This window comes from Oculina patagonica, chromosome 4 (genome assembly GCF_052425735.1).
Source record: "Oculina patagonica isolate OP01 chromosome 4, crgOcupat, whole genome shotgun sequence".
Taxonomy (NCBI): domain Eukaryota; kingdom Metazoa; phylum Cnidaria; class Anthozoa; order Scleractinia; family Oculinidae; genus Oculina; species Oculina patagonica.
The window spans coordinates 35,973,945-35,990,826 of NC_135761.1; the positions used below are offsets into that span (position 1 = coordinate 35,973,945).

Sequence of the window (16,882 nt, forward strand, 5' to 3'; positions counted from 1 at the left end):
ATTCGGGTTTTGTTAACAGCCCATGAGTCATTATGGTCAGACAACTCCTCTTGCACAGAAACAGGAAAGTGATTCGTTAATGAGCAAGAGATCTACCGTGAACTCAATCATGTCGATGATACGTTTGCACTACAGTCTGACCTGGACTCTCTAGAAAACTGGACAAAAAGTTGGCAAGTTAAGTTTAATTTTGAGAAATGCGAAGTAATGAAAACAACGCATAAAAAGGACAAAAGTACACATCCTTATTACCTGTCAAATACAGAATTAAGATTTCTTGACTCATATAAAGATCTAGGTGTTAACATGTCGAGGGATTTATCTTGGTCGAATCACATGGATGTAATTGTGAACAAAGCTAACAAAGAAAGTGCCCAAAATGGCAAGTAATGCATATACTTCAGCAGGCAGTTGTAAAAAAAGACGAGCGGCTCCTGTAAAGAACGTGAACAAGGAAAACACAGAAAGCCGAAATTTGTCATCTTCCAAAAAGCGTAAAACATAGGCACGAGTGAAAAACAAGAAAGCCAGAAACACCAGTAAAGGAAAAATGTATCGCTCTTCATTACCATGCAGTAATAATGACAACAGTAATGAAAACTCTGGGATCTGAAATACGTTTTTGATGCTCAAACAGTTTTATCTATCAAGGAAAATGAAGCCTCGCTGTTTCAGTTGCAGTTTAGCAGAAGCGATCCTGCTCCACACCAATGAAAAAAAACTTTGCGTATTTGTCTTACATAGTTCTATTAAGTGGCAACCACAATACCATCAACTGGAAACTGTATAATTTGACTACTTGTAAAATATTTTGGTTATATTTTAGCATAAAATAAAGGTTAATGTTGGCAAACAACCTTTGGCTCAGATGAGCCCGCATTCATCTCTGCGGTTCTCATCCGCACATTCATTCCCTTTTTTGGTTATCGCTATTCAAGGGTAACATTCCATGCAAGTAATCACTTTCACCCTTCTCTGTGTTCTGCAAGTTCGTACCTTGCTCCAAGCGTTTTCAATTTTGAACAGTGTCTCTTCACTGCTAAAACAAGACTCCATGGAAACTTCTGGACTCACCAATGAAGTCCTACATCTTTTACTGGCGCAAAACAACTTGCCCATTACGGGTTCGCGTGAACAGTTGGTCAACATCTTGGTTCGATCACGCCTCTGCTTTCCTCGACCACCCGCACGAGAAACTCTGACTCAGCCTAGGCCGCATCGGCAGCCAAACGACTTCGTTCAAACAACAAGCAACCTGGTGGAAGTGGCGTTCCAGATGAGCCCCGCGATCCCATAAGGGAGAACGACGCTATTATAATAACAGAAGAAAACGGCAACAGTCAACTGGCCCGGCAAGATGGCACTCGCAACAAGGCCCCTGCCTCAAACCCTCCACTCAATCCAGCGCAGTTGGCCTCGTTGATCTAGTTTTCTGTTCTCCAATTGTTGGTACAATTATGATGTATACTATTTGAACCCCCAGTGTGTTCTTTATCAAATTCTTCTGACAGAGTTATCAACAACAGCAAAAACTATTTTATCATAGACTAGTAATGAGTATGTGAATTTAAAACAAAATATCTCATTTAAATATTTATACATAAATTTCTTTGCAGGGGTAAAGCATCAGGGAAGAAGAAGAAGGCTGTCAGACAAGCCTATGCAGACATCACCTCTCTGCGATCATTTCTTAAAACTGTCATGCCTATTCTTGCTTTGACAGCAGCTGTCGAAAAGAGGAAACGAGAGGGCCTTGTAAAACTGCTAGGACTTCGATCAGCGAAGATTGTTGATGTTTCCATCAACAACACTAACATAAGATTTTCCGCCCAAAATGTCAAGGATGGATTAAACTGTTTTAACTGGCTGGTGGAAGACATTGCAAACCAACAAAACTCTGTCCCTAAGACAATTGTGTTTTGTCGTAGCATTACAGATTTGTCCACCCTTCTCAGTTATTTGTTGATGAAACTTGGGGACCTGGCATATCTTGATAAAGAGAAGTATACATCGAAATGTCTACTTGGGGTATATTATAGCAACAGCCCAGTCGAGTTAAAGGATCTTGTCAAAAAATCTCTCAAATTTGATGATGGCCCAATCAGGATCGTTCTTGCAACATCTGCCTTAAGTCTTGGAGTTAACTTCAAAGACATAAGATATGTCATCCATTATGGCCCTGCTCCAGATCTTAGAAGTGAGTTGCAGGAAGCGAGAAGAGCTGGCAGAGACGGAAAAAAAAAAACATTTAATGTAATTCTGTACCATGGCCAACAGTTGCCTTTTTGTGACAAACAAATTAAACAGTGCATCAGTGTTGACTTGTCTTCGTGCCGCCTTTCTGAAACAGTTTGTGGATGATGTGGAACCTCTAAAAAATGGTCACGAGTGTTGCAGCAGCTGTCATCAAAACTTCAAATGTGGTGGAGACAAATGCAACGTAGAAATCCCGCCCTTTGAAGTTAAAGAAGTTGCCAAGGCTGTTCCAAATAGAGAAAGAAGTATTAATGACGAAGATGTTTCAGACTGGAGATGCGTTTAATTTTCCAACTTGGCACCTGCCAACCGCACGACCTCAACTTGGATTTCGGTTTCTATAGAGGTTCTCGCGCGGGTGTCTAGAGACATGACTTTAAATAAATTCTCTTGTTGCATATTTTTAATGGTCGTTTTATTTACGACCAATTTATCACTGATGAAGGGCTAAGCCTGAAACGTTTGGTTTTTAATGAACTTTTTGGCACTTAAAATACACTTTTTTTCTTGACCCCTAGAAAGTACTGTCTTGACCTTGGTAAGATTATTATGGGCTGTCACGAATGATTCTTCCTTCACAGCGATTTTTCTTGCTGTTTTCACTCAAATTCGCTGGGTTTTTTTTCACCAATAAGTTAAGCACAGACGCAATGGTGTAAGCAGAGGTAAGCTATTTCTGCAGATAAGATCGCAGTTAAATAAAAATAAAATAACAGTTAAACATAGAAATGAATAAAAATAAAAAGATGTTAATTATTTGGCACATTTAGAATTTCTTTGGCAATCTTCGGAAATTTTTGTAAAAGCTTGGAAATATCCTCATTACCTTCGGGAAACATTTTAAAATCTTTTCGTTAATCTTCGAAAAATGGTCAAAAATCTTTGGAAAATCTTAAAAAATCTCATTATGAGGTTTAATATTATAAACAAAAAAAAAATACACGGTTGTAAGAGTCTCTCGTTTAAATCGATATAAAATTGAACTGTTACAGATAAATGTCATATCAACTATCAGGAGCCCGTGAGCTCCTGCAACCATGTATTATCTGGTCTTATTACTCCCCGGCCCAGGCCTTATGTCCATAACCGAGTTAACGGTTATGGGCATTAGATATGGTAGGAAAACAGCAAAGTCATCTTTTCAAAAATGGAACAGCAGAAGTAATGTATTCGAAAAGTCACTTACATGTACAATGGCAAAGAAATCGTAGTCCATCACGCTGTCGAAAGTCTACGATGTAGAGTCTCTTAAACGAATGTACAAACTCCAAGAGAGTGGACATATTAGGCTGGTAGAAATCAGCAACCCCCTCCTGTGAATGTGGAATGGTCAATCTTAAAGACATTTGCATGCATGTCATTTGGATAATGCTAAAACAATTGAATGTCAACGAAAATGCCGCGTTGCTCCACCAGTAAATGATAACTTCTGAACAGCTGAAGCGGATCTTGTCAACTAGCGGTTGTCCAACCAGCCAATCATCACCTTCTCTTCGGAGACCAGCAGCGCATCTTCCCTCTTCCTCTTGTGCTTCCTTGGCTGCAAAAACAGGGCCACCAATATTAACAGCAAACCATTTCACTTGGGAAACCCCAGCATTGCTGTCATGCCAAATATGATAGGAATGGCTCTATCTCAACCATCCTCTGCTCCCAACGTCCCTTTCAACATTACGGTTACAAGGGCAGGAACACCAACATTCTTTGCATCCCAACCATTTTCAATTGCTTGTTTCCCTCAGGCCTTCAGGTTGGCAGCGCCACCCATCCAACTTGCACGGTTAACCTAACAACATCATCTCTTCACCCAGCCTCAGCTGTTATTCCTACCGCATTCAGCCGTTATCAAAGGATGCCATGGCACAATAACAATGTTTTTGTTATTGTGCCTATCACGAACAGAATAAAGAAGTGCGCGGGCTGCCCATTTGAGTTTGTGGACGTAAATGGGCAGCCATTCGCTGGGCTGGTCATTTGTCAGGTGGAGAAGGATTTTTACCATGGAAAAAATGGCCAAAAACAAGTGAGAAGAGAAAATAACAAATACTACCACTGTGAAAATAGATGCCTTATTAATTACCATCCCTATTCCAGCCCTGCCCTCCTACGTTTGGATCCGTCAGTGCAGTTGGATCACACTCAAGTAAACCATCTGCAGCGCACTTTCAACTTACATTTTTAATCCGCCCATTCAGGAGAATTTCAAAAATTTCAATAAAAGGACAAAGCAAGAACAAGTTTAATTTGTTACATTACTATGCTTTATGTTGGAACAGTACAAAGACACATTAATTGCAAGAAAATTTAGAAAAAAGGACATGTGTTCATACTTATCCCGGGCCGGGGGGTTTGTTTCATGGATAACAAAAAATAATGATAATTTAATAAACCGGCTATGTGTCAATTTTCACATAGCCATTTTCTCTCCATCTCGTTGTTTGCATTGCCTTTACAAACGAAGCACAGCACACATTTCATTCTGTTTAACAATTTGAGAGTTCGTGGCTAAATTGAAGCATAAAAATTCTTAAAGGGTCTCTTTCGTGGGGGTGGGGGGGTGGGGGCGAGGGTGTCTAAAAAAATAACAAACAAAGTTCTTGATAGGGGTGCCTGGGGACGAGTGGTTGAGGGAAAATTTTGTGGTTCCAAAGTGGCGGTAAAAGAATCGCATGACATAATTCAGTCATCGCACAACAGACTGCTGTTTGATCATAAAATTAGTGTGATTTCTTTTTTGAGACATCCCTGCATTTTACAGTTTCTGGCTGTGGCTGATTACCAGTCAAATAACCCAGGGCTAATTATCCAGTTAATGGAAAAGTCTCTGCCACAACTTGTCAGGTAAGAGAAATCATTAAACAGTAGATTGCCAAAAATAATTGGGCATGATGTGGCATGCGCCTTAATTACTTACACTGCCTTCAGCCAAATGCTATTTTACACATTGTGATGTAAGCAGCAACAATGTACTGGTCTGGAGACAAGGGACTGTTGGCGGGCAAGATTGAGTGACTTTGGATCAGCTGAATTTGAGGAGTTTGAGGAAGTGAAAGCAAAGCAGATAGGAGATATGCAGATGCCAGATGTGAGGATGAGAAGATGTCACATCTGGAAGGATGCTCCCTGAAGAGAAGAGATGGGAAGTTTGATCACTGAGCTTGCCCTTTTTTTCCTTGAGCCCCTTACTCATTTTGCAAAAGACGTATTTTCATGCTGGACAAATGGTGGCAACAAGTGTTCTTCAAGGTGGACCAATCCTTGGCCCTGGCTGGGGCCATATGCCAGAGATGAGGGTTCTTTTCTAACAATAATTTTGGGTACTTTAGAAGGTACATACTTAAGAGATAATCCCTTTGGAAGATAGTTGACTTATAAACACAACCCCGTTTAAAAAATGGTCAAATGAAGGAAGGACTTTAACCTAAAACCAAAGCGGCACTGTTCTACCCGTCAATTACAGTCAGAAAAATGTATTAACATTTTTGTATTAACTCAACTAAATACTGAGCATTTTAAGAATAGTTTTAGTAATAGGTTAGCTTTTAGATATAATTTAGCTGTTAATTCTTAGTTTTTACATAGTTTTTAATATAATTGTCATAATATTGCAACTAATTTTTAATTTTCATTCTTGTTCCTGTATTTAGCTCTTTTTAAATATTTCTACCATTGTAGCATTTGATATGTATTTTATAAACTGAAATAAAGACACTTTATTTATTTATTTTCAACAAGAGCTAGTTTAGCTGTTCCATATTTGAAAAAGGGGTTTTTCTCTACCACCTTACTTTTACTCTTTCTTTTGTCCTTATTTTCCTGTGTTTTTTATTGTTGTAGATGATTTTGTTTACTTTAAACACGTTTAGAGTCGAAATAATCTTAACTGCAGAAGATATGATACGTATGCTTTAAATTTTGCAAAGCTATTTTTTACAGACCGTATTAATCCTGTTACATTGTAACAGTTTTATCTAAGACGTCCAGATGCGAATAGAAATGTACTTGAATTTTTGAATGGGTTATGGTTATGGTATGGCGTTCACTAATATATCTTAAGAAGGGGTCTGGACCTCGTGATGAACAGATGTGTTTGATGAGCTCTGCTATCCGTTCTTCTCGACCATGTAAAATCAAAGATTTTTGGTAGCCATTTCAAAAGTTTCACTCTTAAATTTAATGTTAGAAACAAACATAAAGAAGAGAACTGATTAGCCACTAAACAGCAAAGAAAACCTCGATAATTTAGAACAATACTCTAGGAAAAACTCCTTGGAGTGCCACGGTATTCCCGACGGAGTAAATATGCCAACAGTCCAAGTTGTCTGCAAAATTGTCCAAGCTTTCGATGTGGAGATTCAGTAAGAGGACATTGAAATCTTGCACAGAATTGGGCGGAAGAGAGGCGAGAATCAAAGCCTGCACTAATCTAAAAGGTGTAACTGTTCAAAGTCTCTTTCCTGGTTCCTCCGTCTCCTTGGAGGCTAGCCTGTGTGGCCGGCATTCGAAGGGGAGGTAGAAGAAAGGAAGTTTGAGCACAAAGTGCGAGAGAGAGCGCATGATCGTTTGGGATTGGGAAGTGGAACATCTGCCTTGGCGCTATTGTTTTTTTCATTCTGCTCCCTAATTAACTTGTGATCTGTTTCATGCTGGCTGTCAAAATTATCCAATCAGGTTAATGCCGCTTTTCGCCGCTTTTTTGCATGACCTTGGTATCCTATTTCTTTTTCTCGCCTTGCGAGAAATACGGCAAACAAATATCTTCTATGGCAGATTTAAAGCATGTTAAAAGCAAAGCGAGGACGTCCAAAGAAAGAAAACAACTGCAATGAGGTGTGCCGAATTTGTAATTTAAATTTGAGAGTGACCTATGGTGATTGTGGAACGAAATCTTGTGCAAATTTGTTCAAACCTTCAACAAGAAAGGAAACTTTCAGCGTTGTGTGATCTGAACGTCTTGAAAATGTAGACTTTACACTCTTGAACGATCCTGGCGTTTCACAAGTTGTTTGCAATGGATGCTGCCGAAACATCAACAATTTTTACGAACTCTTTCATTTTTTAAAGAGGCATTTGATGGATGAGAAAAGCTCTTTTGAAACGGAGAATTGCGAAGGTGCAAAAAGAAAATTTGGCTCCATGTTGCAGTCACGGGCACGAAGCAGTCCTCCAAATAAATCGCTGAGAACTCAGTCGCCAGGAAAAGAAAGGAATCTAATGTGAAGCACAAAATCTCTAGAGTTTTAGGAGAATGGAAAAGATGCAGAATTTGCTAGGGCAGTTCATTCTAACGTGTTGTCAAATTATAATGTTGATGATATGAATACAAGTAAGGAGAGCGCAATCCTAGCGGACATGTAACAACAGAAAATTCCCTGGACAAAGACAGTCAGAACAACATAAGAAATATTTCTTTGCAGAATTGGAAAACCGTTGTTAATGCCTGTTTTAGTCATGAAAACATCTCTCCGGAATTAAAAGGGTTTGCGCGGCAAATTGAATGCGAGTGTAAAGATTACACTAAAACTGACAGTTGTTTAAAGGGCACTAGTCCTCATCAACTGGCCGTCTTTTCCAACAAAACAGTCTGTAACGAGGTAGAAACATATTGTCCTCTTCTCTATGCATTATTGAGTAAGGCAGCAAACATAAATGAATCGAGTGCAGACGACCAGAATGAGAGGGTTAGAAATGCTATCACCCTGGCCACGTCGAGTTTAATTCGCTGTAGAAAGCCTACAATGTCTGCTGAAGTGTACCAAATTTCCACAGTCCTGTTTCAGTGGCGTTAGCTTCAGGGACTTCACCAGATTGAATCACCTTGGAGTTTGTATGTCGCATCAAATGATGATCGACTTACAAAAGAAAATGGGCGAAAACTACAACTTCAAAGCGATAATCTGGAAGAAAACTATTGAAGAAAACAAATGTGCCAATTTGCTTGTTGAGGAAATTAAAGAAATGCAACTGCCGCCAAAAGATGATGATGACATGGACTGGTGGTGGACAAAACACTGACCCCCAGTCCATGGACTACCCCAATGGACTACCCAAATGGACTACCTAAAATGGACTACCCCTAAAAAATGGACTACCCCTTAAAGTACTATTCCGAGTGTGTACCACTTACTGAGATGTTGTTATACGCACATAATTTGCACTTACTTCGAGTACTTTCGACAACTCTAGCCGCCATTTTGAATAAATTACACTATACATCTGCTGACCTCAAAAAGCGAAGACTCATGCTCAGGTCGCGCGGAGCTAGCTCGCATCATGGATTCGGACTCGATGAGTTCGGGTAAGACTTATTTATCAAATCTGTTTCCATCTTAGAACTAGAGTCATAACTGGACGATGTTGATTTTATGTATATTTGAATTAATCTTTAGATGAAGACTTGCAAGTGATTTATGAAGAAATAGCAAGGTACAAGGGTTAACATGATGCATATATGGATTTACAACTAAATCTTACTAGACTTTGCATTACCCAGGAAAATCCCCGTTGTTGTATGCCAGTAATTAGTCAACAATATTATTTTTAGCAGTTTAGGGACATTTTAGAACGAAGATTTCAAAATAAAACATTTTTCCACTCGAAGGATCACGAGGCAATGGGTTTGGGGAGGTATTTTGAGAACCAGGCAACAAAAACAAAAGCTTGTTATCTGGAATTTAAGCTTATATTTCAAGGAACAACAACCAGTGAAATATTAAATTGCAGTTAAGAATTATCCCAAATTATTTTTGCAAAGTTTAGTTCTTCTCCTCGTGGATTTGAAATGTACATTACATGCAAGCTTGAAAAAAACTTGCTTCTCTATTAGAAATGGATTATTAAATTAAAAAGTGTAAAATGACGATCTGTTCTGTAAATATACTGGCGCTGAATATGGCACTGTGTATGTTACCACCTCAAATTCAGTAATCATTGATCACACTCTACCTTATCTGTTCAAAGGCTGTGCAACAGTTGTAGTTCAGGAACCTCAAAGATTTACATATAAGCCTGTAGTGCAGGTATATTTTGTGTGAGCTAGCACTCAATTTTCCGCACAGAATTTTTTTGTTTTTGCTATATTTAATAAGAAAGGTGAGAAACCCTGGATTGCAGAAAAGGGCCTAGGGAGTGGGATTGATGCAGAACGACAAACGTGACAGCCAACACATAGTGAATTGCCATGTGCCTTCGGAAAATAGTGGGCTACCAAGACAAGTGCAATCAACGTTTTTTTTTTGCCTCCTTGCCTTGATTATTTTTACCTGCATTTTAACATATGCCCCAATATTTAGAAATGTATAGGCTGGTGTCTGGGTGTTTTCCAACAATGCTGCAACACACTCTGACTTCCTCCCTGTGCTCTTTATACCCAGAATACTCCAGGTAAACTGTTGGCACAGGGAATGTTAATTTTTCCAATGAAAAAAAGAGTGTCTCAACATTTATACTATTTTCCTTTCTTTTTTAGCACACCAGATCTTGTGGAAATACTCTCTGATGATGATGACAATGATGATGATGATCGCCAGTTGGAAGAAAATCAGGTGAGGCATCACTGTAGCTGATGCATAGGTATATTTTACTGTCCAGTTCTGCAAACAAGTATTGACATTGACACTGATAACAAGTTTTATTGTTACAACTGACCTATAGAATTGAAACACAGACATGATGCTGTGGGCTTCCTTGCTTGACTAAATTACACCTAAAAACACATTTTTCATACTTAAAAATGCTTGCATCTGTCTTCATAATCCAGTGTATCGAGAAATCATTTACTCCTAAAATTCCCGTTCAGATTTGTTAACCTCATTATTGCATAGACTTCTACCTCTGAAAATTATTTGTTGAAGGTCTCTTTGAATTTTGAAGGTAATTGTTTATGTCACTGATATACTACTTAAATAAGTATTTTATCTTGGATATCTAATGTCAAAGAAGGCTTATAAAAACCTTCCAAGAAATATTACTTAGAACATGTTAAAACAAGAACCATTTCTGAATCATTATTTTTTGGTGATAGGTTGACGTTTCTCACTCACCAAGAAAGTTTAGGCGAGAGGAAATAGTATCATTCAGAGGTAATGAGGATTGCAAAGTTGTCAAATTGGAGAGTCTAGAAAACCCATTTGGGGTTCCGCTGCTAATGAACTGCAAGAAAGACAACAAAGAACTCGTCAGCAGCAGTGTACCACATGCCATTCAGGAAAATGGAACATTTCTAGTAGACCTCGACAAGCTCGCAAACCGGAAGGATGTGTTTGCAGATGACAATGGAGTGTGGATAATGAAAGGAAGCCGAAGAAAGTCTTACTGTGTAGAAAAGGATGCAGATGGTCAAGTTATTTCTCTGAACAGAAGTCAGGGGAATACTGACATTATTGTCCGCAGGCGACCCTATGTATGAAAGTCATGTCCAGAATACCATAAAACTATTATATCCATTGAGTATGGAAAGGACATAGACAGATGGTACCCAATCGTTCTCCTCCATTATTATTTCGATGGTGAGCCCAAACAATTCACTGTTGCCCCACATGGTAACCGCAAGGCCAATTCAACACAGTCATATGTCAGGACAAAAGAATCTACCAAAGAAAAGTTGGCAAAGAATGTTGCAGATGTAAAGTTCAACACCAAAAGGGCATTATTTCAAACCGTCAAGGAAGTTGGAGGGGTTAGTGGGGCTGCCAGCACTAGCTCCCTTCCTCGAAATTACACCCAGGCGAAGAACATTAAGCAAAAGTTGGGCCTCACACCTGGCTCATCAACAAAAAGTGCTAATGACCCCTTGCTTGCAGTGCTGGAACTCCAGAAAAGTACATTTCCTGGTTTCATAAGAGAAGTTGTCTGCAATGACCTACCCACCATAATGCTGTACACAGATAGCCAGTTGGATAACATTGTGAAGTTTTGTTGTAATGACAAAGCTGGACTTGTTTCTGAACTTGGTTTGGACATAACATTTCAACTTGGACCGTTTTATGTACTGGTCTCAACATACAAAAACACGCTGCTAAATGTTAAAGGAAGTAATCATTCCCCTTCATGCATGGGTCCGATTATGATATGTATGACGAAGGAAGAGGCCACATATTTATCATTCCTTCACTGTTTGCTTAGAGAAGTCCCCGGTCTATCACAATATCTACATGCAACTGGGACTGACAACGAGGTGGCCCTTCGCAATGCTACAGCTGCAGGGTTCCCAAATGCATCTGCCTTGCTATGCTACTTGCATAGCAAGAGAAATGTCAAGGCAAAATTGAAGGAACTGGGGGTTTCACATTACTCTGGTCAAATTCCAGAGAGCAATTTGACGAGCGAGTAAAGATTCTGTTAAAAGAATGGGAAACACTTGAGGGTTTAGAAAGAAGAGGCCCCCCACAATTTGCCACTTATTTCCAGAAATTCAAGCTGGAGGATATGAGGGAGAGGATGGCAAAGTACATCATGCAAGATCTGGGACTTGGAGATGAGCCATATCACCAGAACATTCCCGAGGCTGTCAACTGCATGATTAAAGAGTGGAACAACTTTGTCCCCCAGGACCTCGACAAGTTTATTATCTCCATGTTTGACTTTGCAGAGACATTTGAGTTTGAAACTGAAGCAGCATGGTTTGGAATCTCAGAAAAGTGGGAAGTTAAAGAAGGTTACCGTCAGCACCTGCCTAAAGTTTCACATGGGGCAATGACAACAGATGAAAGAAAAGCTTCAATGAAGAGAGTTTCCAAAGTTTGCCCAGACGCAGAAATGTACAAGCAGTGTCGTGCATTTAAATTCTCCGCCAAGGTGGCCAGTACCAGCTGTGTTACAGGTCAAACCAGCCTTGTAGATATGGAACCTAGCTTTGAAGTTATTGCTCCCCTGACAAAGTTTTTCTCTGAAGAGGAACTGTATGGAATGTATGACAAGGGTAGAGCAGACGTGAAGAACAACAGAATTCGTGAAGGTTTCAAACAGCAGTCATTCCTTGTTGACAGTGGAAGGCCTTTACCCTACACAGTCCAAAGTGCTAATAGTGGCAAGTGTTCTTGTACCTGCTCAGTATTTCAAAGGAACAGTTTGTGTCATCATTGCATTGGTGTTGCAATGAAAACTGGGAAACTTGACAGTCTTGTGTCTAATTTTTCTGGGAGAAGTCTTACAAGGATTACAACATCATCAGCCCCAGCTTCTGTTGGCTCAAAAATGCCACCTAGAAAACGCCAAAGAAGTGAAGAAGAGCGACCATCACAACGCAATGAAGGGGACCTTCTACAGCCAGTACAGTTAACGACAGAACCAATCAATGAAACCACCCTTGTGATAAGAACAAATAGAATACCTGGCAACCCAGTGCCAAGTGCACCACTGGTGCTGAAGAAGATAGCAGGAGGGATAAAAAAATGCAGTGGGTGCCAGAAGCCAATCACTACTCCTGTTGAGGGTTTTTCAACAGAGGATGACCAGCACTTCTGCTTTGGTCGATTGGAAGCGTATAACTACTGGAACAAAACTCTGAAAAGTTATCAGTCAACAGTGTCCACTAGGCACTTTCACCTAAACCCAGTGTGCACTCAAGTGCAAGGCAGTTCACATTTCCGTATCAACAGTGACAAGGTGGAGGTTTCCTTAAGCCTCAGGGCACTCATCAAAGAAAGGTTTTCTTATGACATCTAAACTGTATTTGCCACTCCTAAGGAGTGTTAACCCTTTCAGCTCCTACATCATAAAACAAATTCTCCTTACTTGTCTCCCTACATATTGTTGAGTACTAGCTGGGAGAACTTGCTTCAACATTGAGACAATGACTTTTTTGTTTGCTAATCATCCTTAGTTCTCGTGACTTGAATATGTTATACCGGTAATTGCATTGATGTGATTAGGAGAAAATTGATGCAGATCACTGTTGGAGCTTAAAGGGTTAACTTGATTGCCTGGCTTATGAATAGATTTTTTTGTCACTTAATGATTAAGCTATGTAAAAATGCTTTTCAAAAGTATTTCTAGTCTACATAATTTTATATTAAAATCCCTGACCTATTAAGTGGTATTTTAATACATTTAAGTCTTTTGAATTAAGTCAGAAAGACATTATATTATAGTGTATGGGACATAACATTTACCCTGACCTGTACACTAGCCACCATTGCTCCAGTCTGTCTTATAATTATGAATAAATTAGGTGCATTGTTTGCAGTGTACAGGGCACAGGAGTAACCCTGGTCTTTTCATTGAACCAGCCATCATTGTTCCAGTTAGTTCTCTTTATGAATAGATCTAGAAGTAAGTTGTACAACTTGCCGTGTATAGGGCACAACTGAGATTAACACTGGCCTACGAACCGGCCATCATTGTTCCAGTTAATTCTCTTTATGACTGGATCTAGAAGTAAGCTGTATAACTTGCAGTGTATAGGGCACATGATTAACCCTGGCCTGTGAACCATCCATCACTGTTCCAGTTAATTCTCTTTATAAAAAGATTAGCTGTATAACCTGCAGTGTAAAATTGTTAATAAGAATTAATTAGAGTATTGTCGACTGTCTACAGGGCTCAAGATAGCCTGCCTCAATACTCGATGTTCCAGTTAACAACATTTTGTCTATTAATGTTTTGCAAGGTACAAAGATATATCCAGCAGCAGTGATTTTTTTTCACCAAAAAATAATTCTTATGTTAGATGTTGAAACCTATTAAAAACTTGCATGATTGTCATATTCTTTTCTTGCCCCTCCCCCAACTACATGCATATTGTTTCAAATGTTATAAAGATCAATATTCCCCTTCAAGTTCTGTTAAGTTTTATTCCATTTCAGTTTTAGCATCAGTGACCACTGGTTGTTGTTTTCTTGAAATATGCATTGTAAACTGAACTGATTATTGACTACCCTGTTATTTATATCAGGATTGGTCTTAATCTTTGCAGAATAAATTGTTCCTTTTAAAAGACTGACTTGAGAGTATTCAGCCATTAGTTATTCTTGTGTTCTCCCATCTTGTTATCTTTTAGCTTCTGCATGTGCCGGCAAGCTGAATTGCCTGGTAATGAGATTAACAATATTTTAATACTGACTGTAGGGTCCATCACCAGCTGCCAGCAAACTCGACCTCGGGGTTTTTGTTCTACTTCCTTCCAGGTGTATGTCATCTTATCCACTTCCACATCAGTCTTTTGTCACGAACTGTTTCTGGGTTGTCCTCCCTTTCTCTTCCCTTGGGAATTCCAAGTCACTGGATTAGCGAGTGACGTTGCTTGGTGCTTTCCACAGCATGCCATGGCCAATCCAGCCTATTTTTTACTCAGGATCTGTCTGCCTACCGGTTCTGTTCTCCTCGCTGCCAAAGTTATTCATTCAAAAATTTTCTCAGGCCACCAAATGTTTAAGATGCGTCTCAAGCAACTATTTGATCCCTATTTATAAAAGTTTGGATCTTCTGTAGTGCAGTGTAGTGCCTGTTTTGTCCGTCTCTATGAGTGCGACGATTGATTTCTTGATTTGAGTCTACGCTTTCGTGATCAGCGGATGTCCATTTAGTATAATATATTCAAAATGGCGGCTAGAGGGATACGTACGGCTTGAAAACAAACAAGGTGAGACTTAGGTGCAAATTATGTGCGTATAACAACAGCTCAGTAAGTGGTACACACTCGGAATAGTACTTTAAGGGGTAGTCCATTTTTTAGGGGTAGTCCATTTTAGGTAGTCCATTTGGGTAGTCCATTGGGGTAGTCCATGGACTGGGGGTCAGTGTTTTGTCCACCACCCATGGACTTGGTGCTGGAAGTCGATGTAAGTGAAGAAACCATAAGGAATTACGAATGGTACAGCCCAGAAAACTACCACAGAAGTCTGTAGAAGACTGACAGTTCACAGATCTTCTACCACATTCATCAGTTCAACAGAATTTGATCTGGCAATGGGCAGTCCTTGTAAGCTGAGTTATTACGAAATACGTGCCAGCATTTGTGGAATTCAGAAAGAATGTTATTTTCCACATCCCTCACAAGTATTCAGAGGAGATGGCAACAAAGTCTGAAACTGTAAGTGTGATAAATAAATAGGCCCTTTGAATCAAAGAGCACAAGTTAATGTTCACCGGGGGGGGGGGGGGGGGTGGGGTGGAGGGAAATTTCTTAACAAGTGTTTACTGACTTGAGCATCCTGTAAAATTTGTCGGAAGTACATTTGGGGGCAGGGTGGTTGAATTGGATAAGACTGTTAATTGAGGAATAACATATATAGCCATAAAATTTTTGGCTTCCTTTCAGTGCTCGCTTGGTATGGAATTTTTTTATCCCAATGTGGCTGCAGACATGGCCCAAATTCTCAAATACTACCAGTCAAAGTATGACCATGCTTCACATTTGAAAACAAAAAAGAAGTTGTTGCCACTGTGCCAGTACATGGGGATCAGCTATTTGAAGAAAGAGCATGCAATGTGGAATGGGCTTTCCAGGATGGGCAGAACAGTTATGACAAGCTTGAAGGACTTCCTCCAGAACATGTCGATTGGCATGCCAAGGTTACACTATATGAGGTGAAGGATTTTTTCCCCTTCTATTTTTTTAAATTTTCCACCTCATTATTTAACCATCACTTTTCTGAAAAATATATCTGACTATATCAAGAAGTGTTATTGTGTAAATCTTGTCCTGCTTTAACTACAATAAATACCCACCCACCCCCTTCTTCTCTCATCACATTCCACTGCTGTTGTTAGTGGCTACTTTTTTAGCCATCATTTTTCTGGACAATATTTAGTGACTCGATATCATTTAGCGAGTTCCCAAAAAAAAGTGTTATTGTGTAAACGTGCTTTCACTATAAAAGAAGCTGCTAACCGTAACTTAGGTTCAAGTTTAGGTCCCAGCCAAATTTGAGCACAAAAGTCATTAATCCTCAGCCCCCCTTCCAATCCTATACATTATATGACACGTTTTACCAGTATCTTTTTTTTTTAACTTAGCCATTATTACTGTTGAAATATCGTTTGTTTAGACGGAGTTTGAAATGTTTGTGAAAAATGCATCTGCAGCTGAGTTAGGCACATCCCGTGCTAGTATGAACCGTATTGGTAAATTCAATGCTGCCAAGGGTGTCAAGACACATTACAACGAATACAAAGATTTTCACTCAAGAGAGGTTGAAGTTCATATATGTTCATCATTCATGGAGATGTGTGGAATGTCTAAAATTGATGGTAACTGCAATGATAGTATTTTAATTATCTTCATATGTTATTGTTGTAAAACATTTTGATAAAAGGATGCTGGCAGCTGAGTTAAAGGATATATACAAAGACTGTCTCTTACTTCATTTAGTGAGTCCCTCAAGTCTATTTTATCTTGGTTGCAAGCAGGCCATGGCATGGTTTGATGTTGTTGCTTGCAGGGGCGGTGCAACATGATGAACCCAATATTTAATTTCTTGAGATTTAATAATGTATGCAAAGAACTTTTATCCTGTGGTATAATATCTTAGACCAGAATGAAATTTGTGCTGGGGTGGGGGCGTGCCCTTGCTTTGAAAGGTCTTTGGCAGTTTATTGCCTCACCTTCGACGGCAATACATGTAATGAAAGTTTGAGTTCATATTATATTGGATATCCAGAGTTTAATAAATCGGCTATGTGTCAA

At 39.4% G+C, this 16,882-nt stretch overlaps 1 pseudogene; it reads left to right on the forward strand.

Annotated features, from left to right (window-relative positions):
- The first annotated feature begins 306 nt into the window (after window positions 1-306).
- On the forward strand, window positions 307-16,505 carry LOC144648379 (uncharacterized; annotated as a pseudogene).
- Window positions 16,506-16,882: the final 377 nt, after the last annotated feature.